This window comes from Rattus norvegicus, chromosome 2 (genome assembly GCF_036323735.1).
Source record: "Rattus norvegicus strain BN/NHsdMcwi chromosome 2, GRCr8, whole genome shotgun sequence".
Lineage (NCBI taxonomy): Eukaryota > Metazoa > Chordata > Mammalia > Rodentia > Muridae > Rattus > Rattus norvegicus.
In genome coordinates, this window is record NC_086020.1 from 181971841 (window position 1) to 181982777 (window position 10937).

Below are 10937 nucleotides of genomic sequence, written 5' to 3' on the forward strand. Positions count from 1 at the left end.
GGTACTGGGCAAAGATTTAGAGACTTTGGAAGACTTCGTATGAAACAGCGCACCTTCATCAAAAATTCTCTTCAAGGTTGAGGGGACTAAGGAGGGAGCCAGGGAGGGTGTATGACCAAAAGAAAGTTCGTTCCTGACAGAACAGGACTGAATCATATATGAACTCACAGAGACTTTGGCCACATGCATGGGACCACAGGAGTTACTAGAACTGAAGCAGGGAATTGAAAACAATCTCCTACCCCTGACTGAGATGCTCTCTCCAACTCATAACAGCCTGGAAAGAAAAACATATTGTTTCTAACAGTTTCCCTGGTTATGTAAACAACATTTAAGAGTAGACGTCATATTAAGGAGTTGATGGCCTACACAAAAAAGCTGAAATGTACTTTTTTTCCTCTAGTATTGTTTTGTTTGGTCATTTTTTTTGGTGTATACTTTCGCTTTTATGTTTTGGTTTATGATTTTGTGTTTTATTGGCTTTGTGCATTTGTGTGTGAGTGCATGTATATTTCATGTGGTTTTTCTTTGTTTTTCATCCTGGTTTTGTTGTCTGCTTGTCATCTAACTGCAAGGAGTGAGAACCATGCAGTTGGATGAGTTCAGAGTTGGGGAGGGGATGGAAGGAGATGGGGGAAGGCAAACCATAATTCAAATATATTGTATGCAAAAATTATCTTCAATAAAAAGAAAGAAAAGTAGGGCATTTGTAAGATGATTTTGTTGTATGCTAATCCTCAGGAATGGAAAGTACTCTTATATAAAAATTCAATCCAGGAATCCCAACACATTTTAAGAGCAAGGATTTGGAGAGCAAGAACAGCATGTGTGGCCATGAGGCCAGCTGTGGCTACCTGAGCTATTATCACAGAGACAAAGAGAAAGGAAGTAAGGAGATGTTTGCCAACTGGTTCTTCTACCATTACATCCCTTATAGAAGGTTCCATTTGGGAAGAAATGTATGTGCTGTCTTGATCCTTCCTAATCCTCAGACTGTAGGAATAAATTCCATGGTCTAAAAATTATACAGTGAAATGTAATTTATTATACCAGAACGATATTTTTATCCTAGTTCCAATAAGACAAGAAAGAACTAGACAGCAGATTTAAAAGCCTGCAAACATTTGCAATAGAGGAGATAATAAAATACTTCCATGGACTCCCAAACTTGTCAATATTAGGAATAGTCAGAGGATGGTATGAATACAACTGAGTATGGGAAGATGGAGGACAATGGGGTCAGAGGCTGAACTCCTCATTCCAAAGACCAAAGGTAGGATGAAGAACCTGAGAGCAGAGATTGTGCTCCGCTAGCTCTGTACCCCAGAATCTCTCACTTGTCAAGTTCTCCTTCAACACAACCTGATGCTGAGGACAACCACAGGTCTATAATCAGAACCAAGTGTGACAGGGTGTGAAGAGATGACTGAGCACTTAGGAGAACTGGCTGACATTCAGTAGAATCCAGGTTTTATTCCTAGTACCCAAAGGTAACTCACAACCATCTGGATGCCAGTCCCATGAGATCTAATGCCCTTGAAAGATAGAGTTTTAAATTAGTTCAAAACTCAGCAACAGGATCTGACTCAGGAAGACAGATTGTTAAAAATGCAGAACTGGTTCAGACTCACTGGATGTGAGTAAATGAGCAATGGGTTCTGTTCTGCCCCTGTGATGTTTGTTCAAGTCCCCATTGTGCCCTCCAGCCTTTGTGTCCTGCAGAGAGTATTCCAGGAAACCGACCTGCCAAGCCTAACCAGATGTGTTTCAGATGCAGATGCCTCATCAACTCTGACAAACATTTACCCTAAGGACAATCAAGATCTGTTCTTAGGAGAATGCTTGACCTTTCCCCTCATTTAAACCCTAGAGTCTTAAGAACAATCCTGTGACTTTGAGAGTTTCCCCTTGTGACATTTTTGGTATTTCCTTTTGACAGCCCCTCATCTCCTGGAGTTTGTGACTTCTTCCTTTAAAAAGCCCTTCTCCCAGCCACTCGGGGTCGACACCTCTGTCTCCTGTGTGGGATACGTGTCGGCCCGGAGATCTCAGTAATAGATCTCCATAATAAACCTCGCCTTTGCATATTACATCCAAAATGGTCTCTCTGTGTCTGGGGTCCGAGACCTCCCGAGTCTTGAGCAAGAAAGATCTCCCTTTGGGGATCTTTCACCCTCTTCTGACTTCTGTTGAGAGACCAAATATTTTAAGTTCAGACTCCATTTTAGAGAACTTGAATTTAGGTAAACTAACAGGCCAGTACCTAGCATTAGTTTCCAAGTTAAACCCCAACAAAACCCAAGCCTAACTCCAGTTTCTAGGCTAACACCAACAAGACCTAGTCTTCAGGTTCATCTCCCCCAACAAACCCAGCATTTCCAGGTTAATCCCCAACAAGCCCTCCCCTGCGTAACAACCACCAATGCAGAGGGAAGCAGAAGTTAAGTTTATGGTTTGACTCCCAGCACCAGCAAATTATGCTAAAGGCCACAGTAGCCACCAATTAGATTTTCCCAGGCTAGAAACATTCATTCCCTGTCCACCCCCCCCCCCCCATGCTGCTTGCTGCTTGCTGCTTTCTATAAAACTTTACCTGAATAGATGTTTGGAGTGCTTCTCTACCAAAACCCCAAATCATACTGCTTGGTGGCAGTGGGCTGAGCCTGAGCTAGGTCAAATAAAAGCCTGGTGCGATTTCCATCTGAATGGCTTCTGTGGTCTTTCAGGGTTCACTAACATACTTTCCTGGCACTAAGGAATTACCCAGCCAGAGCTCAGAAATAACTGGGAAGGGGTGACCTTATTCAGCTGTAAGTCTCAGAAGCTGAAAATGTTCTAGGCTTAGAATAGATTTTACAGAGGACAAGAGCTTCCAGGATTAGGCATGTGGAGGCAGAAAGCCTCAAAGATGACAATAAATACAGATATAATAGTTGCTTTTACAATAAACACATTAAAAAGTCAACTGCTCTGTCACCTCTGGAGGTAAGTCTGGTAAAGGCATCTTCAGTTTATATACCAGTGTCCAGAAACTGTGAAGGACATGATTCTAGGCTTTTGAGGACTCTGATCTGTGTCTGGGATTCTTCCCACCAAGGTCTTAAAAGAACCTGATGAAGACTCACTGATGCTAATAGTAGCAATAAGTCTAAAGGAGAAACCAAAAATCAAAACCAATTGATTGATTTATCCTGTATTGAGGGATAAGCAGCATTGGAGCCAGACATACAGGAGAGCTGGGAATGGTTGAGCTGATTGAATCACTGTAATTATTTTGGTATCCTCTAGACTGTAGATCTAAGACATGAAGAACTGGAGAGATGAGAGAGGTAGGCAGAGTTGTTTTTTGTTTGTTTATTTGCTTTATCTTATTAACTTGAGTATTTCTTATTTACATTTCTTTTTTTTCTTTATTAACTTGAGTATTTCTTATTTACATTTTGATTGTTATTCCCCTTCCCAGTTTCCGGGCCAACATCCCCCAACCCCTCTCTCTCCCCTTTTATATGGGCTTCCCCTCCCCACCCTCCCCCCATTACTACCCTCCTCCCAACAATAATGTTCACTGGGGGTTCAGTCTTGGCAGGACCAAGGGCTTCCCCTTCCATTGGTGCTCTTACTAGGCTATTCATTGCTACCTATGAGGTTGGAACCCAGGGTCAGTCCATGTATAATCTTTGGGTAGTGGCTTACTCCCTGGAAGCTCTGGTTGGTTGGCATTGTTGTTCTTATGTGGTCTCAAGCCCCTTCAAGCTCTTCCAGTCCTTTCTCTGATTCCTTCAACGGGGGTCCTGTTCTCAGTTCAGTGGTTTGCTGCTGGCATTCGCCTCTGTATTTGCTGTATTCTGGCTGTGTCTCTCAGGAGAGATCTACATCTGTTTCCTGTCGGCCTGCACTTCTTTGCTGTATATGTATGGGCCACATGTGGGGCAGGCTCTGAATGGGTGTTCCTTCTGCCTCTGTTCTAAACTTTGCCTCCCTATTCCCTGCCAAGGGTATACTTGTTCCCCTTTTAAAGAAGGAGTGAAGCATTTGCATTTTGGTCATCCTTCTTGAGTTTCATGTGTTCTGTGCATCTAGGGTAATTCAAACATTTGGGCTAATAGCCACTTATCAATGAATGCATGCCATGTGTGTTTTTTGGTGATTGTGTTACCTCACTCAGGATGATCTTTTCCAGTTCCATCCATTTGAGGTAGGCAGAGTTTTACACTTCATTTTATATAAGGGCAGTAGAGTAACAAACCCTAATCTTTGATATCTGTTGAATATATGATGCATCCCATGGAAAACAGTAAAATCTCTCCCTTTTCAGGATCAGCAGAGTAAGCATGGCAGTTTCAAGTCTGAAGAGGACAGTACTCACCCATGGAGGATTCAGACTATGAGGCATTGAAAAGCTGCATCCCACCAATTACAGTGAGTGAATTGAGAAGCATTTAGAATATTCCTGAACCACATCTTTAAGTGACTCTGAAAAAGAATTTCCAAGGACGATTTCCTGAGTGGGAAGTATAAGACCAAAAACCAAATTGAGAGGAGTCATCACAAGGTCTGTGGGTCTGGTTGGAGTAACACACAGGAAAGAAGAAGGCCACCTTCAGAGGTTTGGGGCTCTGCTTTCTGCCCACTATAGAGCAACTCTTCCAAATGTCCTCCATTTTGCAACCACTCAGATTCAGACAAGTTAGGAAAACACTCCTTCCCCCATCATGTTTATGGTAGGAATTCATGTAAGACCAGCACAAGGGTAAATAAGAGCTGTGCAGAGATTGCCATGGTCCCTTCATTTATGGAAGATTGACCACAGTAAGCAAAGTAGACTCGTGGTGTCTTTTCTTCCTGTTTGAACTACCTGCGAACATAAGTAATTTACAAAACTGGAGGGTGAATCCTTTAAAAATTTCTTTGCTTAAGTCAGGTAGGAAAAGACACACCTTTAGTCTGTTTTGAGGCAGGAAAACACACATCTTTAGTCCAGATCTTGAGACTAGAGGACACATCCTTAACTGGGGCCACACCTTCTGCTGAAGGCCTATGTAAGCACATGGAAGAAGGAAGCTTTGTGTCTTTGACTGCTTGCTTTCATCTTACTAGTGAGCCTATTTCTTCACTGGCATTAGAACCCACTTCTTCCAAATTCCAGGATATATTGAGGAATACCTGAAACTTCTAGCCTCGTTGATTAAGTAAGTACTGGTTTTGGCCATTATTGAAGTAGCTGGACTTTATCCTGTAAATTATTCTCATAAATTCCCTTTCTATTTATGTAGAGGAGTTCAATCTGTATGTTCTCTACAGGACCCTGACTAGTACACCACTCTTGAAATGAAAGTGTATAACACTTTCCAAACTTGAAAAAGTTGGATAGAATAGCCCAAACTAGATACTATTGACCTAAGGTTCAGTACACACACACACACATGAGGGGGTTTGGTGGGGGGGGTGGGGAGAGAGAGAGAGAGAGAGAGAGAGAGAGAGAGAGAGAGAGAGAGAGAGAGGCAGAGAAAGATTTCTAATAGCCATTTACTTACAGGCCTGTATTGTCTTCTCTAAAACTAATATTGAAATCTAGATAGAAAATCATAGAGACCAAAGTTTCCAACATCATACAAGGGGCAATTTAGGAGAAATTAGGCCAAAATCTTAAAAATATCTATAATTGTAAATAACTTCTAGTTCTCTTTTTCTGGTTCCAGTTTAACCTCAAAACTACCTCCAGCAGAAATGTCAGGGGACCTGGAAGCCAAGAGCTGGGGCCACACACAGATCAGTGTTCAGAAATTCTGCTACTAAGTGGACCATCAGTAAGTTTTCCTTTTTCATGGTGGGAATGCAGGAAAACATTAGAAGTCCAATGTTCTCATCAGAGGCCAATGAAAAAGTGGCATGGTGTTTGAGAGTACACCTAAACAGGGTGGATGAAGAAAGCAAAGACTACCTGTCAGTTTACCTGGTGTTACTCAGTTGTCCAGAGAGTCCAGTTTGGGCTTTGTATTTTAACTGCAGAGGGGGGAAAAGAAATAATTCAGAGAGCCCAAGGTTCTATAGGTTCAAGCAACACCAATCCTGGGGATTCAAAAAGTATATCCTTCAAAATTTCCTCTTGTCTCAAACTCACTGGCTACTATCAGATGACATGCTCACTCTCGTCTGCAAGATAAGCCTGATCCAAGACTCCTTTAGCATTTCTGGACAGAAGATGAAGCTTGAGTGAGGAGTGAATCTCATACTCAGATTATTCCATGTGAACCTGCTCCTCCCATTTTAACTGGTCACATAAAGGCTAGAGTCTGTGATTGGGCAGTGGAAGGGAAAGGCAGGGTTAGAAGTTTTAGAGGAGAGGAGAAGGAGGAAAAGGGAAGATGGAGGAAAAGAGGAGGTGGAAGATGGAGCAGAACCACAAGGCCTGGAGGAGCTGCAACTATCAAGGGATCTCATAGCTGGGGAACCGAGTAGTGTACAATTTATGTGGGCAGCTTATAAATATTATAAATGAGATCTGTGCTTTTGCACGGACCTATGGGGTTTGGAGATTTACTGATACAAATCTGGCTGGCATTAAATATTAAAGCTGTCTGGTGTTTTCCATTTTTGAAGATTTATGTGGGCAAGAGAGAGGACAAAACTGTGGAGGGGTGTTTCATGGTCTGCAGACCAACCTTGAGGGTGGATGGCTTGTAGAACAGGAGCAATAGTAGCTCTAGGAATTGTATGGAAGGACAAGTTTGGACAGCTTAGTAAGCCAGCTTCGGGAACCAGGGTCATGGCTGTTTTCTGCATTGGTCAAGGAAGAACAGGTGGCTACTGATTCCAGAGCCTAGCTGGAGTTAGTGTGGATTCTTAAAATTACACACAATGGATTCCAGTGGAATTTGCCTTCAGAGGAGTTAATTTTTGTCTATCTAACTCTTGATCTGGATGGCTGGGGTCTTGGGAGGCAGTGAATGCAGCACGTATGAAAGTCAGCTAGTTTAATAAACTAGCAGGGCTAGTTTATATAGCTGGAGCCAGGGTGGGGTGGTTGCAGGGAGCGAAGGAAAAAGGAGGGAAGTACTGCGGTGGGGACAGATGTTTTCCAAGCTTATCAGTTAGATTAGTAGCCTTCTGATCACATGATTCCTGAGAAGCCAGTTCTCTGGCAAGGAAACAGAATGCTAACTGGCTTTATCATGACTTATCTTTGTTTTTATACAGTTGAGTGTGCATAAGCCTGCTTTGGTGAGAGAGTGGCCCCATTCCTGCCATGCTCTCTGATTGAGTTCCAGGGTATGGGCAACACTCTGTTATCCATTATCTGGCTTGGGAACTCACAAAACAGCATGGAATTGACATTAAAACAGACTTGTTGATCATTGGAATAAACTGAAGACCTGGACATAAGCCCACACAGTACCAATAATTGATTTTTGGTTAAAAAAAAAGAGCCAGAAATATGTACTGAACAACCTCTTTACCAAAGGTACTGGTCAAACTAAATGGCTAGATGTAGAAAAATACAAATATATCCATACCTATTATATTACCCTGCACAAACTCAACTCCAAAAGGATCAAAGACCTCAACATAAAAACCAGGTACTGAAACAAGAAAAGAAAGTGGGGAGTAGCTTTGAACTCATTGGCACTGGAGAAGACTTTCTGAAAAGAACATTAATAGTTTTACCACTAAGATCAACAATTAATAAGAGGGACCTCGTGAGACTTTAAAAGTTCTGTAAGGCAAATGACAGTGTCATTTGTACAAAGCAGGAGCTTACAAAATGGGAAAAGATTTTACCAATTCCACATCTGACTAATGGCTAATACTGAAAATGTAATTTTTGTTTAAATCAAGAAACCTGATGATAAGTTATTTCTTTGCTGGTGAAATGAGCCAATTCAAGCCAAATTAGAATATATTAAAGGCAAGTTTGCTGGGAAGCTGCTCTCAGGATTGCAAATTCACTGGTACAAAGGATGAACAGGGAAGCTGCCATGGATGAGGGGTTAGGGAGAGAGAAAGGGCACATTGCGAAGAAGAGGGGTGGGGTGCATAATGTCTGGGTTATACTGGAAAGAGCCTCTGGGGGAAGGACTACCTAGCCTATGCATAAGTTCAAGGTTGGGGGCAGTATCCTGCCAAGTAGGGCCTGAGGGATGCTGGAAGAACCTGGAGGCCTGGTTTGTTTTGATATGTAAAATATGCACATCAGCCACTTTTCTCAGGATCTGAAACCAAACACTTGATATCAAAACAGGCATCAAACTCAGTCACTATTGCTGGTGCCAGGAAGTGCTTGCTGACAGGAGCCTGATATGGATGTCTCCTGAGAGGCTCTGCCAGAGCCTGACAAATACTGAGGCAGCCAACCATTGAACCAAGAATGGGGTCCCCATTGGATGAGTTAGAGAAAGGACTGAAGGAGCTGAAGGGGTTTGCTACCCCATAAGAGAACAACAATGTCAACCAGCCAGACCCCCACTCCTTCCACCCAGAGCTCCCAGGGACTAAACCACCATCCCAAGAGTACATAGGGATGGACTGACGGCTCCAACTGCACATGTAGCAGAGGACAGCCTTCTCAGGCATCAATGGGAAGAGAGGCCCTTGGGCCTGTCAAGGCTTGATGTCCTGGTGTAGGGGAATGTCAGGGCGGGGAGGTGGGAGGGAGTGGGTGGTTGGGTGAGGAAGCACCCTCATAGAAGCAGGGGAAGGGGGTGATGGGATAGTGGGTTTCTGGAGGGGAAACCCGGAAACAGGATAAAATTTAAAATGTAAATAAAAAATAATCCAATAAAAGAAAAAAAAAAGCCCAAGTAACCCAATGAAAAATGGGTAAATATGTAAACAGAAAATTCACATTAGAGAAAATTCAAATAGCTGAACATCACTTAAAGAAATGTTCAACATTCTTAATCATCAGGGAAATGCAAATCAAAAGTACTTTGAGATTCCATCTTACATCTGTCAGAATGGCCAAGGTCAGTAACACAAGGGACAGCTCATGCTGGCAAGAATGTGTGCCCAGAAGAACAGTCCTCCATTGCTAGTAGGAATGCAAACTTTTATAGCCAGTATGTAAATCAGTATGGTGATTCCTCAGAAAGATAGGAATCAATTTACCTCAAGATCCACCAATACCATTGTTGGGCATATACCCAAAGGATGCTTCTTTCTACCACACGGATACTTGGTCAACCATATTCATTGCTCCTCTATTCATAATAGCCAAAAATAGCAAACAACCTTAATATCCTTCAACAGCCAAATAGATTTTAAAAAATGTGGTACATTTACATAAAGGAATATTACTCAGGTGTTTTTTAAACACAACTGAAAGGCTGTGGCATCACATAGCTGCAGAAGGCCCATGTGCAATAATTCCTGGACTCACAATCTTGGCTATCATCCAGGCCTACATCCAGTACTTTGAGTTGGTCCACCCCAACATCTACTTCATCTAAGCTGCTGATGTGCATGGAGGAGCCAGTCCTACAAAACCGGTATTTTTACTTAATAGGGCTGCTCCTATACTTACCTGCTACCCCTCAGCATGGAACAGCTGCAGCTGCACTCAGTCTTTCTTGTCCTGATGGGAGACAGAGAGAACACAGGACACTGGCATTGTATGCAGGCTACAAGCACAAATCTTGAACCTAGTGACCCCTCCTTCTGCTATAAGCCTCAGGGTGGCAGAGAGGTGTGCAGAACTTTGCAGCTGGCACAAAATCTGCTCCCCAAATCCCTGCCTAGCTACAGGATCTCCCTGACTTTGGGCAACAGCAGAGTATCTGAGAAGAGTTGCAGCAATGGTCCAATACTTTTGGTGTTTCAGAAACCTTGACCGAGAACAACAGGTTGCAATGAATATTTGCATGTAAAGATGTTTGGGCTAGAGATAGATAGACAGACAGGCAGACAGATAGATAGATACAGATACATACATACAGTGTGATACACTGCCCCTATGACAAATGAATATGAGATGGAAAAGTGGAAAAGATAGAGGAACAGAGCAGTAAGTGCATGATGGAGAGAGGGAGAACTGGAGATGGGATGACAGTGACAGATGTGAGAGAAGGTTGTGGTGGGTAGCGGGGGACATGTCATTGCTGAATAGGGCCATCAGGGTGGTGGATAGCAGCTTGGAGCTTATGCAGACTCAGCCTGAAAATATGCTGCCCAGCTGCAGAATCACCTGGGATTTGAGCAATGACAGGATGTCCAATATGAACCACATTTCATTTTCTGAATTGGATCTCCTCAAACCACCACTATGGTCTCTGTGATGCCCTTGGAACCATGCTGGTATATGTGGTCAGCTGCTGCAGGTCATGTCAAAGCCAGATGTTCTTGTGGATGTCCATGGTCTCAGTTGTCATTGGAAGTCATCTAAATGTCCAAGGACCATTTTACTGTCAGAGGCCAGGTGGATGTCAGCAAATTGTCTCACTTGCTTAGCTCCAACCTATATAACACTGCCAATGGCTACTCTCTGAGCCTGGCAACAATCTTTCTACCCATCTAGTTCCCAAGGCAGGTTGCCCACATACCAGACATACACTTCTCAATTCCATGATGGCCCAGTGTCTCTAGCCACCACACTCAATTAAATCACTACATGAAAGAACAAACAACACAATATCCTCTGATCCAATTGATAATATGTAATTGCCCACCTAAACTTACAAAGCCCTGTACACATCCATCCCTTAAGAATATTCATAACAGAGACACAGCCCGGACCTGAAGGGACTGAATCAACAGTTCTCTGCACCCAAATCCCATGGGAGGGAGAGCTAAACCTTCAGAGGGGCAGACACACCTGGGAAGCCAGAAGAGACTACACTCTGCTCACATTTCTGACTCCAGAGGAAAACACCTAATGCCATCTGGGACCCCAGTGCACGGGGGCTTCCGGAAAAGGCGGCACAAACTCTCCTGGTTGCCACCCT